A 25,331-nucleotide genomic window follows, 5' to 3' on the forward strand; every position below is an offset into this window, starting at 1 on the left:
AAGTATACAGATTGAGATCTTTAAGTCTGTTCCCATACGTCTTATTACGAAGACCACACACCATTTTAGTAGCCTTTCTCTGGTGGCCTCCAGAATTGTACACAATATTCTAAATGGCATCTCACCAGAGTCTTATACAGAGGCATCAATACCTCCTTTTTCCTACTGGCCATAGCTCTCCCTAAGCAACCTAGCATCCTTCTAACTTTCGCTGTCATCTTTTCAACTTATTTGGCCATCTTAAGATCCTCACATACAATCACGCCCAAGTCCCGCTCTTCTATCGTGCACATAAGTTCTTCACCCCCTAAACTATACCATTCCCTTGGGTTTTTGCAGCCCAAATGAATGACCTTGCATTTCTTAGCATTAAATTTTAGCTGCCAAATTTCAGACCATTCTTCAAGCTTCGCCAGGTCTTTCTTCATGTTCTTCATGTCTACTCTATTGTAGATTTTGGTATCATCCACAAAAAGGAAAATCTTACCTTACAACCCTTCAACAATATAATTTATAAAAATGTTAAAAAGAACAGGCCCAAGAACAGCACCTTGACGCACACCACTGGTAACATCCCTTTCCTCAGAGTAATCTCCATTGATCACTACCCTCTGTGGACTTCCACTCAACCAGTTTCTGACCCAGTCACTTTGGGACCCATCCCAAGGGCACTCCGTTTATTTATTAGATGTCTGTGTGGAACACTGTAAAAGACTTTGCTACTAAAATCTAAATAAACCACATCTAGCGCACAGCCTCTATCCAATTCTCTGGTAACCTAGTCAAAGAAATTGATCAGATTTGTCTGACAAGACCTATCTCTAGTGAATCAATGTTGCTTCTGGTCCTGTAATACACAGGATTCTAGAAACTTGACCATTCTCTGTTTTAAAAGCATTTCCATTAATTTGCAGGATAGAGTTGGTCCAGAGGAAAGCTACTAAAATGGTTAGTGGTCTTCATCATAAGACATACGGGGACAGATTTAAATATCTCAATATGTATACTTTGGAGGAAAGGTGGGGGGAGTAGATATGATAGAAATGTTTAAATACCTACATGGCATAAATGTGCATGAAGCAAGTCTCTTTCATTTGATAGGAATTTCCAGAGTGAGAGGCCATGGGATGAAGTTAAGAGGTGATAGGCTCTGGAAATATCTTTCTTATAGAAAGGGTGATAGGTGCATGGAATAATCTTCCGGTAGAGGTGGTGGAGACGGGGACTGTATCTGAATTCAAGAAAGTATGTGGGAAATCTTAGGAAGAGGAGGAGACAGTGGATGCTGTGGATGGGCAGACTGGATGGGCCATTTGGCCTTTATCTGCCATCATGTTTCTATATTTCTGTGAAAATTACTAAGGCTGGTGCCCAAATAATTGGTACTCAGGACCCTATGGCCCTGCTGCAAAACTGTTGGCATTGACCCAGTTGGATCTAAGGAGTTCTGTCTCGTAAAGCCCGATTGCTTTCAACCTGCATTTCCCAGCAACTTCAGATAAGGACAGAGTTTCTTCTTTCTTTTTTCCAAAATAAAGTTAGCAAAGATTTGAATCCTTTAAAATAAATCAACTGTTAGATCCCAAAACAAGAAAAGTATTTTTCCCTTAATGTACGTATGTGTCTTGGGCTCTTGGGCATCAAAGCTGTTACCGCCGCAGCTGGCGCTAAAAATCATGCTACAGTTTTGTAAAAAAGGGGAGGGGGGAGGTACGTGCTTTAAATTTTGTCATTTCAGTGACATATTTTATTGGGGTCTGAACTTTATAAAACAAAGAAGAGAGAATAGGATACAAATTACTGAACAGCCACCAAATTTATCCTATTGTATGTCAAAAGAGGGACGAACCCACAAGCCTAATAATAAAAAAAAAATATGGAGAAAAAGACCTCAGTAAAATAACAACAATGTAATACTGCAGCCTCTCCTTCAATCATAGGTCAGAAAAAAAAAATCACACAAAAAAATACAGACTAGCTTGAATGGGTCCAATAATCTGTTTTGAACAAAATATATCCCACATAAGTTGATCTTTATCCCATTATATATATGTTCTGGTAAAAGTTTTTCATCCTGAAGAGATTACATTGGGTTTCTATAACGTACACTGCTGCATGTGTCATAATTTGTTTCTTCATATGAGCGGCGCAGCAAAGATATTATGGACTCCTGAGGAAGGCGGTGTTTGCCATAACACAGACCGTGTTGAGTCCTGCTGCTTTATTTTTAATTAAAATTGTTATAGTCCTGTATTATCCTTTTACTGTGTTGCGATTTCTACTTTATTTTGTGGTGTGTTATTCCCTGTGATTATTTTTGCCCCTATTTTGGTTTTTACCCCTAGCTTTTGGCCACCATTATCTATAAAGATGAGGATAGTTGTTTTAATATAATGACCCATCTCCTGAATAACCTCCCCCCTTTTACAAAACTGTGATAGTGTTTTTTTTGCATAGGCTGGCGTGCTGAATGCTCTGCGCTGCTCCCAACAGAGTTCCTATGAGCATCGGGAGCAGTGCAGAGCATTTAGCGTGCCGGTCTGCGCTAAAAACCGCTAAGAAAGGCACATGGCTGTGAGGTGAATTATCGTCTGATAATGTCTTTCAGTGCTCTGCACTCAGCGGTTTAGGGCTGGACCAGGGATCCAGATGTTCTAATGATGACTTTTTGTAACCTGCTAGATCTCTGAGGAATCATCAGTCCATCATTTGCACGGCTATTACAACTGCAGATGGTATGGCTTTGCCAACAATGTTAGGAATCCATTTTATAAGAGAAAAGTTAGTTTTCTCTTTATTTAATGCTATTTCCCCCAGTGCCCTCTTACTATAATTTACCATTTATAGAATAATCCTTAGATGAAAGTCTGTGCAACAAGATGGATTTGGCTGAAGAATGTTTTCCTCTGCTCCCCGTACCTCCTTTATTTCCCCAGGCAAAGTTTTTTTTTTTAATGGAGTGACAGAAATACTGCAGCCCCAGTGCTGTCTGCCAGTGAGTAAAGAGTAGGTTTTTTACAGCTAGTTTATTTTACAAAACTGATGAAAATTCATCTCCCTGCCCACTCCCTCCCAAAATCTTAATACAGTTTCAGTTTATTAAAACAAATATGAGATGCACCACTATTAGGCAAGACCAGTACAGTGGCTTATATAACATATAATTAAATATAAGAAGTGACAGAGAAAAGAGAGAAAATTTCATTCATAGCACATAAGACAGAAGGACTTATCTGAGTGACTCAGCACTTCTTCTCACCAGCCATGATCTGTCATTCTCATTGCCTTGTCATCATCACACAAATCATAAGCTTTCCAAAACAAAACTGCCTTTAACTTTTTCTTAAATAATGAATATGAAAGTTCCAATAATAAGGAATTAGGTAAATGATTCCATAGAATCAGACCAGTGACACTAAACACAGAGTTGCAAATTTGAGTTTGTGTCTAAAGGATTTCCGCTGAGATAAATGCAATAATCTAGGTCAGTGCTCTCAAACCCGCGGCCCGCCAGCTACTATTTTGCGGCCCGCAGTCTGTACTAGTGCTGTCTGTACTACTACTAATAATTTATTCTTATATACCGCCAGGGCAGGATTAATTCATCGAGGGCTCCTAAGTACACAAGTACACTGGGCCCCCTGCCCCGCCCCACCCCACCATGCACCCAAGCGGAAATAGGAAGCTGCGTCAGAGAGAAGCTTTGGGCAAGCAGCACCACTTGCACAATTACAGTTCCCATTGCCGTTCTTACCCACGTTGCTTGCTTGTCTTACTTTCCGTCGATGGGGGGGCCGCATTGCCGATCGGGGTGGAGTTCGCATTGCCGATCGGGGGGGGGGGGCCTGCATTGCCAATCGATGCTGGAGGGGCCCATCGCCATTTGGAAAAAACAATGTTGATGCCCTCCTTCATCAGGCCCCCCTGACCATTTCAGGCCCTAGGCACGTGCCAACTTGGCCTATTGGTCAATCCTGCCCTGTATACCGCCAAAGTCACAATAGTTCAAGGCGGTTTTCAACAAGAAGTACTGGACAATCAGTTAAAAATTCAATGAATAAAAATGAAATTAAACAGAAATACATTAAGAGAGAAGAATGAAGTTGCAACCGAAAAAACCTTATGATATAAATCAATCAAACAGCTGCATTTTTGCCAATTTTCTAAAAGTATAATAAGAAGAAGCAGGTTTAAAAAAGTTGGCCAACCAGTTATTCATTGTGCCTTCTTGAAAGGAAAGAGTTCTATCCAAGAATCTTTTATATCAACAGATTTTTACTAGTGCTGCCCGCTCTTTGCAGTGTCCTCCGGCTTCCCCCCTGGCCTCCCGCTCTTACCTTCAGATAATTACCGCAGCCTGCAGAGAGGATTGCCGGTGCTATAGCAACCTTGCAGGCTGCTGTCGTCCTCAGCAGCACATTCCCTCTGCCGCGATCCTGCCCCTGAAATCAGAGGAGGGGTGAGACTGCGGTAGAGGGAATGTGCTGCGGAGGCCGATGGCAGCTTGCAAGGAATGCTACAGCACCGGTGATCCTCTTTGCAGGCTGTGGTAATTAGCTGAAACTAAGACCAGGAGGCTGGGGGGGAAGCTGGAGGATGCTGCAAAGTAGGGGGGAACATGCAGGCCTTTTGGGGGGGAGGGGAAGAAGATTTATAAACTATAAAGAGTTTTACCTAATGCAAAATTGTCATTTCTTTAATAAGACATTAACTATTTTTTTCTGTGGTCCTCTAAGTACCTACAAATCCAAAATGTGGCCCTGCAAAGGGTTTGAGTTTGAGACCACTGATCTAGAAGATGTGTAAGATATAGAATATCACATTCTTGGGTATTTAACTCTTTCAAGATCTGCAGGTCTTACAGAATTCTAGATGTTGATAGAATATTGGGTGAATCTCTTTATAAAGTCAGTTAATAAATCTCAATAGATAAATTCATTATTAATTGCATCTTTGTGTAGAGACCTTGAAGCCTAATGTTCTACATTTCTTAGAAGTCAAAGACCTCTAGTGGCGCTACTAAAGTATTGTATATTCCCTGTTTATACCCTTGCAGTTTCCAGAACAGGGGAAGGCTTTCCTAATCAATGAGGTACGTAGCTTAGTTAGGGATGTTGGTCGCCTCACTCTTCCCTGCTGTTTGAGTGCCCCTCCACTCCCCGCGTACCTCTTGAAATATTCACTGGCACGATCACCATATTCCATTTGCTACCAAGAAGTGACAACAGAAGTGAGCCAAGGCTCACGTGAGCATTAAGTGGAAGATGCTGCAAGCGTCAGCAGACATTTAAAGAGGTACAAGGAGGGGGCAAAGAGGAGGAGAGCAACCGGCACCGGCTCCCCTGTGAAGACAGAACCTGGGGCAGTTCTCCTTTCCACCCCCCCTCACTATGCCACTGAGTGAGGTAATGGAAGGAGGAGACCATTCTTGGAGGGAAACTGGGGCTAGATTAAATATCAAGCCAAAGGGGCATTGCCTGTGTATGGCTGGCTAAGCCATACACAGGCAATTAAGGTGCATGTACAGGTTGTCAAAATCAACCCCCCAAAAGGAGAGAGAGTTGACACTGGTTAAACCAGTGCACCAGTGCCAAAAGAGGAGTGGAGGAGGGACAGAAAGTAAGCCTCTCTAGAATAGGAAGGAGCACAGGGAGCCCCTAATCCTGGAAAAGGAGAAGATACAGAGGACATCCCCTGGATCTCTGAGGACCAAGACCAGGGTCGTAGCAAGGCACATGCTGGCAGAGTGGTCGCTTAGGGCACAAGAGAGGAAGGGGCGTTAAAACTGGTCATAGGCTGCAGCATGGAGTGCCTCACTGCCTCCCTTCTATCCTTTTCCCCTAGTTCATATTACGGAGTCTCTGCCTATCCTTTTCCTGCCTCTTCCTCAAGTTTTGGCACTCAAAAAAGTACCTTCTTCAGGGGACAACAAATAGCCGGCACACGCTGGTAAAGAAAGCACTGCGTGTGCAGTCCGTTTGTGTTGGTGTCTTTGGTAAAAGCACAATGAGGAAAAACATTTCGGCATTTTGAAAAATTTGCACGCCCCCCAAAAAATACTTTTGCCTGCGGATAAGAGGTTTGGAGAGGGGTGGATTCCAGGGGGAATAGAGATACTGCTTTGTGTGTTTGGTTAAAGCAGGAGGAAAGTAGAGAGGCACGCTACGCAGGGTGGGGGAACGCCATAGTGTGGGATTGCACAGGGCACAGTTATTACTTGCTATGGCCCTGACCAAGAGCTCCAATGGTACTGTGTCTATGACCACATCAGATGAGCTTTGTGAGGTATTCTGAGGAAAGGAATTAGAAAAGAGAGGTTCTCCACCTAAACTAAACTAAACTAAGCCTTAAGTTTATATACCGCATTATCTCCACGGAAGTGGAGCTCGGCACGGTTTACAAAGCTTAAAAATATAAGAGGAGAGGAGAAAGATTTACAAGAGTATATGAATAGAGGGAATATAAACAGGAGAGTAAATGGTTTTATGATAGAAAAAGTGATTATATGTTAGAAAAGAGCCAGGTTTTCAATTGTTTGCGGAATAATTGGAGGGAGCCCAGGTTCCGCAGCGGGAAAGTAAGATTGTTCCAGAGGCCTGTGATTTTGGAGAGGAGGGATTTTCCCAGTTTGCCTGCGTGGAGAATACCGTGTAGAGAGGGGAAGGACAGTTTATGTCTGTGGGCGGATCTGGTGGTAGCAGGCCTCGAGGCGTTAGAAGATAGTGGGATTAGGGGCGGAAGGATGCCGTGAATGATCTTGAAAGCCAGACAAGAGCATTTGAAATGAATTCTGGAAAGCACTGGGAGCCAGTGAAGATTGGTAAGTAGTGGGGAGACATGGTCGAATTTGCGTTTTGCGAAAATCAGCCTGGCTGTGGTATTTTGGATAAGCTGGAGTCTATGAAGACTTTTTTTTGTTAGGCATAAATAAATGGCATTACAGTAGTCGAGTTTGGAGAGGATGGTGGATTGTACAAGGATGGCGAAATGTTTTTGGTGAAAGTAGGATCTTACTTTCCTCAGCATGTGGAGGCTGAAAAAGCATGATTTTGCCAAGGAATTAAGGTGATAGTTGAGGGAGAGAGAAGAATCGATAATGATGCCGAGGACCTTGCTTGAGAACTCAAGGTGCAGAGCAGAGCCTGTGGGTAGTGTGAAAAGAGTGGGCAGGTATTCTAATTTTGGGCTGAGCCAGAGCAATTTTGTTTTTGATTCGTTTAATTTCATTTGTACCGAGAGGGACCAGACATTAAGTCTCATTATGCATGAAGTAATGTTCTCTTGGAGGTTTGTGAGGTTCTGGTCTGTTTCAAGGAGGATAAAGATATCGTCAGCGTATGTGTATATTGTTTCAAGGGGGGATAGTTTGAGGAGCTTCAGGGAGGTCATATACATGTTGAATAGAATAGGGGATAGGGGAGAACCCTGTGGGACACCGCAAGATGGTGTCCACGGAGCGGATCTGGAGCCGTTTGTGTTGACAATGTAGGAACGAGAACGAAGGAAGTTTGAGAGCCATTTTAGGACGAAGGAGTCTATTCCTATCTCAGAAAGTTGGTAAATTAGTAGGTCATGGTGCACGACATCGAAAGCCGCGGAAAGATCGAATTGTAGTAGAACAGCAAATTTGTTTCGAGAGTGTAGTTGTTGCACCTTTGAAATTAAGAAAACTAGGAGGGACTCGGTACTGAAATTGGGTCTAAATCCGTATTGGAAGTGTTGGAGAATGGAGAATCTCTCTAGGTAAGAGGAGAGCTGAGTGGCGACTATGGTCTCTAGCAGTTGGGATATTTGCTATGGGAAGGTAGTTCGATGGTAAGGAAGGGTCGAGATTGGCTTTTTTCAGAAGAGGGGATAAGGCAATGTGTCCCATTTCTGTGGAGAACAGGCCCGATAGTAAAGCTTTATTTATAAGGCTGGTAAGGGAAGAGATGGCCTGTGCAGGAATGTGTTCGTAAAGGTAGGATGGGAACGGATCAAGGATGCATTTGCAGGATTTAAGTTTGAGGCAAAGTTTAGCGACCTGGGGTTCGGATACGAGTTCGAAGGAAGTCCATGATCTGTCAGCAGGGATAGGGTTGGAGTCATTGGGGGGGAGAGAGTTGTAAGAGACAGTTAGGGTGAATGAACTTTTTATGGTGGTGATCTTCTCGTTGAAAAATTTGGCTAGGTCATTTGGAGATGGGAGGGAGGGGGAGGGGTGAAGTTGTTTTTTGAAATTAGGTTGCGCCAGATGTGGAACAGTGCACTGTTTTGGTTTTTTGACCTGGAGATTTTATCTCCATAGAAATTCTTCCTAGCTTTTTTTAATACGGTGTTATAGAACTTGATGTTGTCTCTCCAGGATTGTCTGTCTGAGGGAGAATCCAAAAGAGAGAATCCAAGAGTGGCCTAAGTGACTGTAACTGTTCTGAATTTTTTTTTTTTTTACCATTTTTTGATTTTTGTCAACAAGACTCCACGGCTTTCTGTAAATACATGATTCGTGCTTTAGGATCATGCCTAGTAATTTTTCCCTTGGTTTCTGGGGTACAATATAAGAGAGATCTAAATAGTTCAGTAAGTTACCAGGCAGTATAGTTTTGATTCTCTCTTCCCAAAGATTTAAAACTGATTAAGAATTGTGGAGTGGCATAATAAAAAAAAAGTCTAAGTCCATTTTGGGCCTAGGGTACTAGTCACCCAAAGTCGGCAGCATTTAAAGTCCATTCTCTAAAAATAAGTCCAAAATATATATTTTTTCGAGAATCATCTAATTATACGTCCAGCCGTTTGATCGTCCAGACCGCCAAGTCATCTATATACCGCATTCTCGTCCAAAAACATCATCCAAGTTCAAAGCACCTAGAACCAGACCTTTTGGACATGGGAGGGGTCAGTAAAGTGATGGACTGGCCACCCAGACATAGCAACAGAGTAGTGGCATTGCTGTGAACTTCACTAAAAGGGTGCCACATAAACATTTCACCACAACTCCCTTGCAGGTCATGGTGAGCCCCCCCCCAAAACCCTACTGTACTGCCATATAGGTGGCACCTGCAGCCATAAGGGCTATTGAGATGATATACAGGTGGGTATAGAAGGTTTTGGGGGGCTCACATTTTTTACCATGAATGCAGTGGTTAGAGTGGCTTATGGGCCTGAATCCTCCTCTTTATTATTCAGTAGCCCACCCTCAGACTACTTAAGCCACCTCTTTGCAGCTCTACTAGGCTTTCCTATGCCAGGTGCTGATGTTCTGGAGGCAGATATGCACGTTTTTATTCTGATTTTTATGGCGGGGGAGGGGGGTTAGTGATCACAGGGGAAGGAAGGGGGTCTGTGGTTTGTGTCTACAGTAGTTATCTGGTCACTTTGGATACCTTCTGTGCACTTATACCTGTTTTTAGATTGCCTTTGTCACAATGTATAAGTTCCGTCTAAGCAGTCTCATCAAACTTTCAATTATCGCTGCAGGACAACTAAGTTTGGTTGGCCCACATCCCACCCATCTCCCGCCCTAACAACTCTTTGAAAAACACCTCTTTTTCATTCTGGACTCACAGTGGCAGTCAAAAGGCCTAAGATACCTCTAGATATGTCTAAAAACTCATTTTGATTATTGGCACTTGGACGACCTGTCTTTTACGTATTTAGAAATGATAAGTAGCAGTATGAGCCATAGGCACCAGAAATAAATATATTATCATATAGGATATTTATCGACTTTCAAACTTTTTGAAAAAGCCTACTATTTTTAGAAATCTTTCTCAGGATCTTCAGCTGAATGAGTTGTTGGCTTCACGGTATTAGGGGACAGGGGAGGGTGTATGGAGATAAGTTGCTTTGTTCTTAGCTTTCATTTATGATGTAGTGTTCATCTCACTGCTTTTTAATTGTTTGTAATCTGTTTGAATGGACGATGTCTCTAAGCAAATTTAACCTCCTTCCCTTTTACAAGACTGTGATTTTTTGTGCCGGCTGGCACGCGGAATGCTCTGCATTGCTCCTGACGCTCATAGGAACTCTATTAGCATCGGAGCAGCGTGAAGCATTCAGTGCGCTGGCTGGTGCTAAAAACCACTTTCATGGTTTTGTAAAAGAGGTGGGGGGATTAATAAACCTGAACCGGATTATAAAGTAAAGTGATTATTTACTACTGTTTTAAATTAGATCTGAATAGTTCATAAACATATTTAGGTTGTTTGTGTGCCTAGGACAGGGGTAGGGAACTCTGGTCCTCGAGAGCCGTATTCCAGACGGGTTTTCAGGATTTCCCCAATGAATATTCATGAGATCTATTTTGCATGCACTGCTTTCAATGCATATTCATTGGGCAAATCCTGAAACCCCGACTGGAATACGGCTCTCGAGGACCGGAGTTCTCTACCCCTGGCCTGGGATGTTTATTCTGGGGCATATGATTATTTTTAAGCAACTCCCTCCCCCACCCCTGATGTATTCTGGTAGCTGAAGCTCTAATTTATTTTTTTACCACTTATATCCTAAGTGGTTTTACATTCAGGTACTTTATCATATTTCCCTATCTATCTAATGTACTTGGGGCAATGAGAGGATTAAGTGACTTGCCCAGGGTCACAAGGAGCAGCAAGAGATTTGAACCCACGACCTCAGGGTGGTAAAGCTGTAGCTCTAACCACTGCGCTGACTGGATCACTTGCAAGGGTGTAGCCAGACTGAATTTTGGATGGGCCTCCGTCCAAAGTGCTTGGGCATGAGGCCCCATTACCACCACCACCACAGCATCTCTCCTCCCCTCCCCCTCCATGCAATCTGGTGGTTTCTTAAGTGCACTCCTCATACCCCCTTCCATGATACCTTTTAAATCCTTTAGTTCTTAACTGGCAGCAAGCAGAAACTCATGCCAGCCCCAAGCCTTCCCTCTGACACAACTTCCTGGCCCCAGTCTGATATGAGGCAATATTATATAGGCTGTATGGTCAAAAGCACAGTGTAGGCTTGCCTCTTATTTTTAACCAGTCTGAGAATGTTCACTGTCCATTGTCAGCTTCTAGTATTCAAGATATGCCACACTCATAAGATCCAGCTGTTCCCAATGGGGATAAGAACAGTTTTCACACGGGTGCATCTGATTCTACTATACATATCTGCCAAAAATCCCCAGTCCCATGGTTTGAATTAAAATTCTGTAATTACTCCTTGGATATAATAAATGCTCTGGAGCAGCATACATTTTTTCCTCTGAACAAAAAAATACTGGGTTGGGAGTAATTTTGTTTTCCTGTGCTATGCTCAGCACTGGGTATGCAAATTATGTGCATGGAGGAAAGAGATTGGGATTTGTATACTGCCTTCTCCTAGGACAAGCAGGATGAGTCAGCCACATGTGGGTGTTGTCCCAACAGCTCCCAATTTGCTGATAAGCTCTCCAATAGCTCAGAGAGATTTTTTTTTTTCTCTGAGCACGCACAGTGCCCAGGCCCCACTGGGCATGCCCGAGCCCTACCCATTTCCCCCTAATCCCCAGTCTTTATCAAGCATTTCCCCTCTCTGTCCTGGTGGGCTCACAATCTATCTAATATACCTGGGGCAATGGAGAATTAATTAGGGTCTAGGGTCACAGGGAGCAGCATGGGGTTTGAACCCACAACCTCAGAACAATAAGGCTGTAGCTCTAACCACTATGCCACACTCTCCTCCTACCAAATTAGTAGACATAGCTCTTCTGTGCAGGCCCAATACAGCTCCCAATTGCTAGAACGTGTGAATAGATTTTTTTCTTTTCTAAATTTGTGACTTGCGCAGGATCAAACTCACACAATCAGGCTGCTGAGGCATGAGCTCTAACTACTGAGCCACTCCTCCATACTGTGCAGGCCTGTGCTGAGCTCTAATAAGCACTGCACAAAAGAAAAAAATCTCCCCACTCCCCAAAGAAACAAATAGGGTAAGGGGGAGAGACAGCCCAAACAATGTACTACCACAGCTCAAGGTCTTAATAATATTAATAGTGGTGGAAGGGAGCCCTCAGTCACACAGCCTGCAGTGGGAACACAGCCCTAGTGCACCAGCTGTCACAAGTATACACCCAAATGTGTGTTATCTGTGAAACATCCCTGGGCAACCTTCGGATAAATTTTTGTGATAAACCAATACACACAAAATTGTGTTAAAGTGAAAAAGAAAATAAATAATGCACACACAAAACAAATTTTTGTTGAGGCTATCTCTACCCCTCATCCAAGAGGAAAAAAGGCAGCGTCCACAATCAGCGATGCAAGCAGAAAATCTAAATGTCTACTGGAAATACTTAGCTTCTCCGTAGAAGATTAGCCAGCAAGAAGTAAAGTAGGTAAGTAAAGAAGTAAGAAGGTTGCCCAGGGATGTTTCACAGATAACACACGATTGGGTGTATACTTGTGACAGCTGGTGCACTAGGGCTGTGTTCCCACTGCAGGCTGTGTGACTGAGGGCTCCCTTCCACCACTATTAATATTATTAAGACTTTGAGTTGTGGTAGTATGTTGTTTGGGCTGTCTCTCCCCCTTACCCTATTTGTTTCTTTGGGGAGTGGGGAGATTTTTTTCTTTCGTGTAGTAATTGTTTTTTCTCCCCCATTGTTGGGTTTGTTGGGAGCTCTAATAAGCAGCAGCAAAAAAAAAAAAAAAGAGCTGTCCAAGGCTGCAAGCTTTTTTTGTTTGCTGCTTACCAGAGCTCAAGCACAACCCTACACAGAAAGGAGGAGTTGCTTAGTGGTTAGAGTGCCTGCCTCAGTAGCTTGAGGTTATGGGTTTGATCCTGAACAAGCTTTAGAGTGATTTGAATATGTGAGTGTATGTCACACATGCACAAAACTACTACCAGCAGCTCCAGACCCAGTAGAAAAATTTCCCTGGTAAGAGATGAGCATTCCCTTCTGTATAGCTCAAGGAATGCTCATTTTAATACTAATGAGCTCCTTCTAATGCATTTGCATAGGGTTCTCAGTGGCTGATACCATGATTAGTAGCTTTTCAGCATCAGAAGTTGAGCTGCCTTGCAAGTAAGACTAGTGTATGAATTTCAGATCCTACTGAATTATTTTGTCAGTAAAATTATTTTAAAAATAAGCATTTTGGGGCTCATAATCGAAAGAGAAAAACGTCCAAAAACCGGCGTAAGTCGGCCCTTGGACGAACATTTCTCAAAAACATCCAAGTGCCGATAATGAAAACGGGTTTTGGACGTATTTCTAAACGACCTAGACCTTCATAGTGCTGCTGAACGACCAAAGCTAAACGGGGCATTTTGGGAGGCGTGTCAAGGGCGGGAGTTGGGTGGGACGTGGGCCGGCTTAGACTTAGTTGTACAGCATGTATAACCGAAAGTTTTACAACAGAGCCTAGACGGAACTTGGACGTTGTGACTTAGACCATGTAAAACATGGTCTAAGTCACAAAAAAACACCTAAAGTCACCAGATAAGCACTGTAAACACGTAAAACAGACCCCCACACACTACCCCAGTGATCAACAACCCCCCTCATAAAAATTTTAATCATAACTTTAAAATTCTGCCTCCAGACCATCATCACCTGGCCACCTGGCATAGGAAATTCTAGTCGTGCTGCACAGAGGCGTCTTAAATCGTCTTGGGGGTGGGTTAGGGACCCATAGAGAGATGGACCCATGCCCATAAGCCCCTGTAATCACTGCATTGATATTGAAACATGTGCACTCCCCTATATATCCCCAAAACCCTTTTGTACTGGCATATAAGTTGCTCCTGCAGCCATAAGGGCTATTAGGGTGGTAGATAAGTGGGTCTAGGGGATTCTGGAGGTGGTTTCGGGGGCTCACTGCAACCTATAAGGGAGCTGTAGGGAGGAGAAGCCAGGGCACCCTTTTTGTGATGTTCACAGCAGTGCCCTGTAAGGTACCCCACTGATTAGGTGGCATGTCTGGGTGTGCAGTCCATCACTTTGCAGACCCCTCCCACGTCCAACAGGGCTTGTTCTAGGCATTTTGGACTTGGACGGAAAGTTGGACGAAAATGTGGTATAAAGATGGATGATTTAGTGGCTTGGATGATCAGATTGGCAGGACATATAATTAGACGATTTTCGAAATGAAAAAAAAAGTTAGACGTATCTTTCAAAAATGTGTCTTAAGCTCTTTTTAACTTTGGATGACTTGCGAGATGGACATAAACGGACTTAGACGTCCCTTTCGATTATGCCCCTCTTTACGTTTAACCTTGGTGGATTCTAGCCTGAAAGCTAAGATACGTTGTGGGTGGATTAAAGTACAGGGAAATTTCAATTATCTATTCTTTTACTGGGGTATCTAGTGCACACAATATTGTGTTCTTATAGTTAGGGAGTAGGCTTATTATTCTCTGGAGGAAGTATTTCGCCCACTAAGAAGAGCACAGGTACCCAACGGATCCCAACAACAGAAGAAGAGGAAAGAAAAGAATTGCATACTTCCCCGTCAATACTTGAAGAAGTCCAGTTTTGGAAAACTACATCAGGATATCTGTAAGAGGCAAAATCACGCAAAGAATCTAACTCTTTTAAAACTATCTTTTATCATTTTTTCGCTCTTCTCTGAACCCTCTCAAGTATCGCCATGTCCTTCTTAGAGTACTGTGTCCAATATTGGTCACCGTACCTTAAGAAGGACATGGCGATACTTGAGAGGGTTCAAAGAGCGACGAAAATGATAAAAGGTATGGAAAACCTTCCATGCGCAGACAGGTTAGAAAGGCTGGGGCTTTTCTCCCTGGAAAAGCGGAGACTCAGAGGAGACATGATAGAGACTTTCAAGATCCTGAAAGGCATAGAGAAGGTAGAGAGGGACAGATTCTTCAGCCTATTGGGAACCACAAGAACAAGGGGGCACTCAGAGAAATTGAAAGGGGACAGGTTTAGAACCAATGCTAGGAAGTTCTTTTTCACTCAGAGGGTGGTGGGCACCTGGAATGCGCTTCCGGAAGTTGTGATAGGACAGAGTACACTACAGGGTTTTAAAGAAGGATTGGATAAATTCCTGAAGGATGCGGGGATTGAGGGATACAAATAGAGGTAGAGATAGGATTATGAAAAGGTATAGATAGAAGGATAAAGGGGACTGAAGGGTTTTAGGCAAATGATCAACTTACAGGTCATGGACCTGATGGGCCACCACGGGAGCGGACTGCTGGGCGCGATGGACCTCTGGTCTGACCCAGCGGAGGCAACTTCTTATGTTCTTATTTAGCAAAAGACATTAAAAAATAAATTTATACTGAATCATTAAGGGCTCCTTTTATCAAGCAGGGTTAACGCGCCCGTTTCATCACGCGCTAACCCCTGCGCTGGCCAAAAACTACCGCCTGCTCAAGAGGAGGCGGTAGCGGCTAGCGCGGCTGGCGGTTTAACGCGCGCTATTACGCATGTTAAACCGCTAGCGCGGCTTCATAAAAGGAGCCCTAAATGTACTGTACTTATCTGATATTGTTGAAAGTATATTTACCCCCTCTTTTACTAAGGCGCACTAGCTGATTTAGCACGTGCTACATATTAGCGCACGCTAAATGCCAACGCATCCATTATATTCTACGGACGCGTAAGCATTTAGCGCACTCGAATGTTTGCACGCGCTAAATCGGCTAGTGCGCCTTAGTAAAAGGACCCCTTAGTGAGAAAGTATTTTAAAGATTCTTTTTGGAATCTAGAAGGAAAAGAAAAGAAGTTGTTTGTATTTATATCGTGTTCCCTAGATATATGGAATTGTCTCATTTATTTGAATCAAATAGGAGTACCTTTTACTAAATACTAGCTGATGCCCCGGCGTTGCACGGGTATTTAATTATAGCAATAACACTGTAAATGGATTCAAATAAAGATACTTTATAGTGGTGAATGAAATTATTTTTTTACAGCTTAATAAAAAGTACAATATTCAAATTATAATGTGAAATATTTGACAAAATGAATACAATACAACTAACGCAAAACGTGATTATAAACAATAATTTTAGTTTCACCTCCTGGAGCAAGAACATATAAATTATTGGGTGAACCCACCCTTGAGCAAGCAACATAGAGTTGTGGGCCGCGAGACTCCCAGAACATATCACCCCAGGTAGTGAGGGATCTGCATACCAAGTTTCGTTCAAATCGGTCAAGCCGTTTTTGAATTAATGTGAGAATGGCATCTTTTTACATTTTTTCCATTGACATGAATGGGTGAAATGTGATTTTCTGTTTGTAGCTCCGCCCACGTGTGCAGGTGGGCCGCGAGACCCCCAGAACATATCATCCCAGGTAGTGAGGGATCTGCATACCAAGTTTCGTTCAAATCGGTCAAGCCGTTTTTGCGTGATCGCGGCACATACACACACACATACCTCCGATTTTATATATATAGATAAAAAGAAAGAAAATTTAAGAATAAAATTAATAGCTCTTTTCCATGTTTCACCTGTTTAATTCTTTGAAGGTAATATTTTATTTGTACACCTGCTTTTTGGCTGTGGAGGAAGACTATGAACAGATATTTTGAAGTAAGAGTTTCCTCCAAACCAGAAACAGGTTACAATATAATTACCTTTATGTGTGCCTTATTTTTTTTTTTTTTTTTTGCAAACCACTTAGTTATAAGCAGAGTATAAATTTTAAAAATAAAATACATAATCATAAATAATACTTCTATCATAGTGCTTCAATTTTAACATTTTACAATACAAGAGTTTAACTTACCTCAACCCTCTGGTATGTCATTGATCCAAAACATCAATCAATAAATCTTCTCAAGCAAAGTCCACCCTCTGTAGAGATCTCCACACTTTTTCCCATTTCAACAGGGAATTTCATCTTATAGCTGTTAGCTTTTCCATACGATATATATAGCTTAACGTAGCTCAACATTTATATAGAGAGAGAAACACGACGGCAGATAAAGGTCAAATGGCTCACATATCTCTTCCAGAGCAGTGTGTTTTACAACTAAATGAGGTTTAATGGGCTTGCTTTAAATTAAAAAAAAAAAAAAAAGATATGTGAAGTGATGCTTCAACATAAGAACATAAGGATTGCCGCTGCTGAGTCAGACCAGTAGTCCTTCGTGCCCAGCAGTCCGCTCCCGCGGCGGTCCTTAGGTCAAAGAACATTGCCCTAATTGAGTCTAGCCTTACCTGCATGCTTCAGCAGGAACTTGTCTAACTTTGTTTTGAATCCCTGGAGGGTGTTTTCCCCTATAACAGCCTCTGGAAGAGCGGTCCAGATTTCTACCACTCTCTGGGTGAAGAAGGGAGGGATCTGAACCAAAATACCAAAGGGAGTCACTTCAGAATCTGCTATGATTTGGCTCCATCTGGATAATCCTAATGCTTCCCACCTCTAGCATACCAAGGGCGGGTGCAAGGCTAATTAGAGTGGTTGTGGAGCTGCAGTCCACATGTGCATAGCCGTTGGCTCCACCAGTCCTTGCCCTGTCTGGCGTCAATTTCCTGTTCTGGTGCAAGGGACCGGCAGAGCCAGAGGCTGCATGCATATGGACCATGGCCCCGTGACTGCTCCATACTCCCTGGAATAGGGAGTGCTCCGCCCTGGAGAGCCAGCATGCCAAGCAAGAAGGTTATGTCAAATTGGAGTATATCCAGACAACTGAAAATCTCTGATGCCATTCATGCCATCCCAGACATTCAGTGTTTGAATTGAGGCAGGACAAATATCCATGCCTAGAGATCTAGTGGGGAGCCACCACGCTTGGGGAGTTGAATACAAGTCACCTACCCATTTCCTGAAAATCCCTCCACCCAGTCAAATACAGCATCTATATAAGAATATAACAATAGCCTTATTGGGTCAGACCAATGGTCCTTCAAGCCCAGTATACCGTTCTCACGGTAGCCAATCCAGGTCCCTAGTACCTGGCCAAAACCTTTTTCTGCATCAATACCCAGAAGAAAGGCCAGGATTTGCTAATTCCATGCCAAAATTGATCTGCTGCCTGCTTCTTGAGGATAAATTCCACTTGGTTGTGATGGATCAGGTCAGGCAACACCAAAACCAATGTAGTTAACAGTACTTTAGCAAAGATTTTAAAAGCGACATTGAGAATCAACATGGTGTGATAGGACTGACAGTCCACCTTGTCTTTCTCCTCCTTCAGGATCCCGGGCCTCCAACATAGAAGGAAGCACTTTCTCATCCTCGCTCACAAGATTCAGATTTCAAGCCAAGAGAGGTGTCAACTCCAAGGCAAACACCTTTTAGAATTTGAGGGGCGGGGCATCCAATCCAGGCTAGTAATTTAATAGCTTTCAATATTTCAGTTGGAGTCACAGCTACCTTCAGCTGCACCACCAGTGCTGGCATCAGCTAAGGCAGCCTTTTAGAAGCCAAGTATGCATTATAATATGAGGGTCGCTCATATATTGTCACAACTCTAGCCTTAAGGCTCGGCTTGTGCCAGGTAAGGCTTTGCCTAAACCTAGCCTAGCCTAGCCTTAAAGAGAGCTGATCACTGTAACAGGTTGAACTCTGACAGACAAATAGGGTCTGAGTTCCCATTGAAACATCAGCTTACAGAACCCTGGGGAGGTGAGGATTCTGAGGGGAACAGCCTGGGACAGCTTCAGCCTAGCTCAGCTAACACACAGCTGCAGGGTTTAATGAGAAACACTAGGAAACCTAGGCAGAAGCTTCAGGTTGCCCTGCCCCCTCAGAGAACAGGGCGTGGTCGCCTCAGTGCTCTTGAGGCAGCACTGAGGAGGAAGCAGTCAGTCTGCCCTGGGTCAGCCCAGGAAGGAGGTTGTCAGGATAGCTCTCCTGAACCTCAGCATTGCCTGGATGTTGAAATGCTGGAAGCAGCCCCTGTCTCTGAGGCCAACCAGTTAGCTGAACCGGAGTCCATGGAATTTGGGGACTTTTGCATGGATACAGAACCTTGTGCCATGGAAGAGAGCTAAGTGCAATGCCTGTGTTTGTTGTGCTTAAGTTGTTGAACTTTTAGTTGTGGGGAGAATCCACATAAGATCCTTGGGAGGGATTGTGGGGCCATTTTGGCATACTGTTTAAAACAGTGTTTAAAATTAGTGGATTCGGCTACTCCCCTCCCCCACCAACTACTGCTGAGTTGGTTGGAGCCAGGCCTGCTTCAATCGAGGCCTGGGTGCAACGCTTTCGTTTTTATAGGAAGTGTTACAACCTTATTGCTGCCTGCTTGCTAAGGCAGATTCATTAAGACTGATTTATTGCAATTTAAGGAACTACTTACCTGTGATCCTGAAAGGAAGGTGTGGGGTGTTTGTTTTTGGCAACCCAGTTTTTGGTTCCTATTTGTTTGGTTTTTTTTTGTTCATGGAATGAATGGACTAAAACCTGTTCAAGGTTTTGTGAAGTTAATAAATTAAGACTTTATTTTTGTTTGGACATCTTGGTTTCTGACTCTTTGATGTTTCCTGAATGATTGAGTAACCAGCAGGACTTCCAACCTCTACTGGAAGCACGTAGGACGCCGGCTATTCTGGGCGCTGACCGGAGCCAAGCATATAAGCGGCACCGACAGTGCCACAATATATATATATAGCTCCTGCAAATACTCCCCAAACCGCTCCCTTATCTGAGAAGATCGGTACAGTAAGTGCCTTGCTCACTACTTTACCCATTTGAGCTCTTTGCAGTTTACCAGTTAGCAACCAGTGAGCTTTTCCAGTACAGTCAAACCTTGGATAGCGAGTAACGTGGTTTATGAGTGTTTTGCAAGATGAGCAAAACATTTTCTTAAATTTTAACTCGATAAACGAGCGTTGTCTTGCACTATGAGCACATATACGTGCGTCATGTCAAATACGCACAATATATGTGCGTCGCATCACTTATCATGGCTGAATGAAATACATGCACCCGCAGTTCAAGCACACACAATATACGCACATCTCATGCTGAGCGTGGCTGAACATAATAAAAGCATCACACCCAATAGTGTAGTGACTGTTCGAAATGAGTGAGATCTTGCAATACAAGTACGTACAGTATTGTAGTTTCTGTTAAAGTTTTTGGGATGTGGAACGAATCGTCCAAGTTTCCATTATTTCCTATGGAGAAATTTGCTTTGATATACGAGTGCTTTGGATTACAAGCATGCCTCTGGAACGAATTATGCTCACAAACCAAGGCACCACAGTATATTCAAAGCACCTTCTGGACTGTGGCTTCTGCTTCCCTCCTTCCCACTTATAATGTCAAGAAGGGCTGACTGAGTTGTCTTGAAGTTATATAAAAAAAATTATGCCACTCATATACAGGGTTTAGTAGCCATACTGGTGTTGCAGGATGCAGGCCTCTTTGGGGGCTGTAACACTTTTGCTTGGACCAGTTTAAGGCTTATTCAAAAAGGTGTACATGAAGAAGATCTTAAAGTTTGTGGGCATCATCACTGGATAATTCTGGGGTTTGTGCAATAAATTTTCTGGTGCTTTTCCTAAAGGTTTTTCCTTTTGATTAGCATCTTCTTCTCACAGCATTACAGGTACTCATTTCAACCCTTCAGGGGAAAAAAACAGCTCCAGGCACTTTCAGCTTGCCTAGGGCTCAGGAAAATGATCAGGGGCAAATATTGTTGTACTGGGTCCACTAGCCAAATAGTTGCTGGCAGCTGACAGCAGTTAGAGAGGCACATCGGGAGGAATTAGGCAACAATCAAATAGAGAAGGGGAAAAAAAGCTGAAACAGGTAAATAATGAGGTGTCACTGTCAAAGCTAACTCCAGCCCTTCCCAATCTGTCTTGCCATATACGGGACAAAGACCGTAGAAATCCGTCTGGCATCAGCTTCGCTTCCCCACTGCCGGGGCTGCTGCATTTAAGGACCACTGCATCATAAACAAAGTCTTAGTTGTCGATTTGACTATCTTTTAAGTTTTCTATCGAGACTATCCTCTTTCTGTTTAGGGATCCTTTGTGTCTAATCCACACATTTTTGAACACGGTCACTGTTTTTGCCTCCAACACCAGGGAGGGCATTCCAGGCATCCACTACCCTCTCCATGAAAAAAGTATTTCCTGGCATTACTCCTGCCACTTCATATTATGCCCTCTAATTTTACTGATTCTTCATCTGTGGAAAAGATTTGTTGGAGATTAATACCATTCAGGTATTAAAATGTCTGTATCATATCTCCTCTATCCCTTCTTTCCTATCTAGGGTACACATATTCAGATATTAAAGCTTCTTTTTGTACGTCTCTCGGTGCAATCCCGATATCATTTTCATCATCTTCCTCTGGGCCACTTCAAATCTTCTCACATCCTTAGCAAGATGCAGCCTCCAGAAATGAACCCAATATTCCAAGTGGGGCCTCACTAGCAGCTTGCACAGGGGCACTAGCACCTCTCTCTTTATGCAGCCCAGCATCCTTCTGGCTATGACTACTGCTTTGTCATATTGTTTTGAGGTCCTCAGACACTATTACGCCAGGGTCCCTCTCCCAGTCCATGCAAATCAGCTTCTCACCCCCTAGCATATACAGCTCCTTTGGATTTTTACTCCCAAGTGCATCACTCTGCACTTCTTTGCATTACATTTTAACCTTAGACCATTCTTCTAGGATTCATAGATTTCTTCTCATGTTTTCTATTCCCTCCAGGCTGTCCACTTTGTTGCAAATCTTCGTGAAATCTGCAAAGAGACACACTTTTCCTTTTAATCCTTCAGAAATATCACTCACAAATATATTGAGCAGAATGGGCCCAAGTACTGATCCCTGAGGCACACCACTACTCATTTTTCTTTCCTCCGAGCAAATTCCATTCACCACCAAACTTTGCCATCTGTCAATCAACCAATTTCTAATACAGATCACCTTGGGTCCTAACTTCAGCCCACTAAGTTTGTTGATGAGCCTCCTATGAGGAACCATGTTAAAGGCTTTGCTGAAATTCAGTAGACTATATCTAGTGCACATCCTCTATCCAAATCTCTGGTCACTCAGTCAAAGAAATCAATCAGATTCATTTGGCATGATTTCCCTTGGAGAAACCTTGTTGTCTCGTATCTCATAACCCATTTGATTCCAGTAGTTTACTATTCTTTCTTTTAGCACAGCTTGCATTTGAGACTGACCAGCCTGTAGTTTCCAACTTCTTCTCTGTTTCCACTTTTGTGAAGAGGGACCACATTCACTCTTATTCAATCCCATGGAGCCTCTCCCAACTCCAAAGATTTATTAAACAAATCCACAAGAGGTCCCACAAGAATTTCTTTGAGTTCCTTCAATACCCTAGGATGGATCTCATCTGGTCCCATGACTTTGCCCACTTTTAGTTTTCCCAGTTGTTCATAAACACTTTCTTCTGTGACTGGTGCGATATCTACTCCAGTGGTTCCCAACCCTGTCCTGGAGGACCACCAGGCCAGTTAGGTTTTCAGGATAGCCCTAATGAATATGCATGGGGCAGATTTGCATGCCTGATATCTCCATTAGATGCAAATTTCTCTCATGCATATTCATTAGGGCTATCCTGAAAACCTGTCTGGCCTGGTCTGGTGGTCCTCCATTCCAATATATACCTTTGTCGGTCAGCCAAGGTCCTCCTCTAGACTTTTCTTCCATGAACACAGAAGTATTTGTTTAACATGTCCATTTTTTCCTCATCGCGTTCCATATAGCAGTTCTCACAATTCCATTTCTAGTCTTCCTTCTTTCTCCAATATACCTGAAAAAAGTCTTGATTCCTCTTTGTACATCTCTAGCTATTTTTCTTCTGCCCGAACTTTTGCCAGTTGTATTTCTCTCTTCATTTCTTTGAGTTTAATCTGATATTCTTTCCTTGTTATTGTTTCTCTTCTTGAGTTCCTTTGCGTTTCTTGAATGTTGTCTCTTTTGCCTTTATTTTTTCAGCCACCTGTTTAGAGAACCATAATGGTTTCCTTTTCCTTTGTTTTTATTGACTTTCCTCACATAGAGTTCCGTTGCCATTTTTATAGCTCCTTTCAGCTTGGACCACAATCTTTCCACCTCCTTATCTTCCCATCCCATCAATTCTTTCTTCAGGAATGCTCTCATTTTACTGAAATCAGCTTGTTTGAAATCCATGACTTTTGAGTTTTGGATGTCCACTGTCCCCTTTAGCTCTTACATCAAACCATATCGTATGACGAGCGCTACTACCAAGGTGGCCACCCACATCGACATTAGACACACTAAAATAAAAAGAAAAGTGGAGGGAAAGGAAGGAGGAGTGCAAGGGAGTGAGTGCAAGGGGGAGTAGGAAGAAAGAAGGGGGAGATGAAGACACTGCAAGAGAATGGAGAGGAGAGTAGGAAGGGGAGCAGAGGAGACTGCAGTGGGCAGAGGTTTAGTTATTTATATAAAACATTTCTATACCTCTACTTTATATTACACATAAATATCAAAAACAACTCACATGAACATAAAAATAGCCTTACTGGATCAGAGCAAAGGTCTATCTAGCCCAGTAGCCCATCCTCAAGGTGGCCAATCTAGGTCACTAGTACCTGGCAAAACCCTAAAAAGTAGCAATAATCCATGCAACCGATTCAGGGCAAGAAGTCACAATAACAAAGTAATTAAGTAGTATATAATACAAATATATCACAGAATTGAATCAAATCTAAGACAAAACATTCATTAATTCAACATAATCAAGGTGGTAAAAAAATGGGCCATATTCTACGCCTAGGTACTACAGAAATATTTCTTAGCAGATAAGCCATCTCAAGCTTGTTTCTGAATGCTTTCAAATCTTATTCAGCTCCAAGTTCCTTAGCTAGCAAGTTCCACAATTGTATACTACTACTAATCACTTATATAGCGCTGAAAGGTGTACACGGCGCTGTACATAAATACACCCAATTTCTAAGAACAGCTTTTCATTACACTCATTGAAAGCGTAGGGGTTTGAGGAGAATGAAAGAGGAAAGAAAAGGAGAAAGAGCAGGATATACCTTGCAATGTATTCCCTAACATCTCCTTACCCAACAACTGAACCCATAATCCTCAAACAAGTGGACACTCTCCTATATCACACCCAGTCCCCCTAACCACCATAAGACAACAAGTTCCTTGACATCTTCCAGAGTCCCATAGATATCTGCAAGATATCCCCACAAATATGCACACATTCACGCAACCACTCACAGACATACACAGTTCAGATATACCACCAGTTACACGCCCACCCACAAATCTACACAACCCTGACTTGCTTTACCATGCCTCTTTCCACTGACATCCCCATACAGATATGCCTGACTCTACAAGTGGAGGAAAGGGGAAATGTGCTATAAGAACAGCCTTACTGGGTCAGACCAATGGTCCATCAAGCCCAGGAGCCCATTCTCACGATGGCTAATACAGGTCACTAGTACCTGGCAAAAACCCAAAGAATAGCAACATTCCATTATCTCAGAGTATGCAAAATTCCAGAACCCCAAATAATAGCAACATTCCATGCAAAATCCCCAAAGAGTAGCAAGATTCTAGAATCCCAAAGAGTAGCAACATTCCATTCTACCAATCCAGGGCAAGCAGTGGCTTCCCCCATGTCTTTCTCAATAACAGACTATGGGATTTTCCTCCAGGAAATTGTCCAAACCCTTCTTAAAATCAGCTACACTATCCACTCTTACCACAACCTCTGGTAACGCGTTCCAGAGCTTAACTATTCTCCGAGTGAAAAAAAATGCACAATGTGTTACATGTGTGCATTTTTTCAACTTCTTTATATAACGCTCCCTTCTGATTATCTCTGGATTTGGGGTCAATCTGGCAGGAGTCTCCATTTCCCAGGTCTACCACAGTTTTTTTTTTGTTTGTTTATGGTTTTTTGGGGGGGTTTGTTTTTTTGCAAATTAAGCTCTTCTGTAAGTCTAGGCTTTTTATGATTCCAAGTCGGAGCCTGTGATCTATAAGTTTATTATGCCCAGTTCCTCTTCTTTAGTCCAAAGCAAAGACAGATATCCTAAATAGAGTTAGGCTTACCAGATTTTCCGTTCAGAAAATCCGGACCCCTTAGACCTGCCCCCAGGCCCACCCAGTTCCACCCATCCACGCCCCATCACAGCCATGAGTCAGTATCCCTTGAAGGACTCCTCAGCTTCAGAAAAGCAATAAAAACATATCTTTTCACTTAAAATCCAGAAATATATATTAGTACCAGAACCAGTATGTGTCTCACAAAGATAACTTGTAACTTTCTGTGTGTCAAATTAGGATAAAACTTATACTAAAAACCCTGCACTATAGCAAAATGTATATTAATATTAGACTCTAGTATGTATCAAGTTAGGATAAAAACTTGTACAGAAATTATTTATGTTAAACCTTTAACCTGTTCTGAGCTCTTTAAGGACAACGAGAGAGAAAACAAATTGGTTTATA

This window comes from Geotrypetes seraphini, chromosome 6, assembly GCF_902459505.1.
Source record: "Geotrypetes seraphini chromosome 6, aGeoSer1.1, whole genome shotgun sequence".
In the NCBI taxonomy this organism is placed as follows: Eukaryota; Metazoa; Chordata; class Amphibia; order Gymnophiona; family Dermophiidae; genus Geotrypetes; species Geotrypetes seraphini.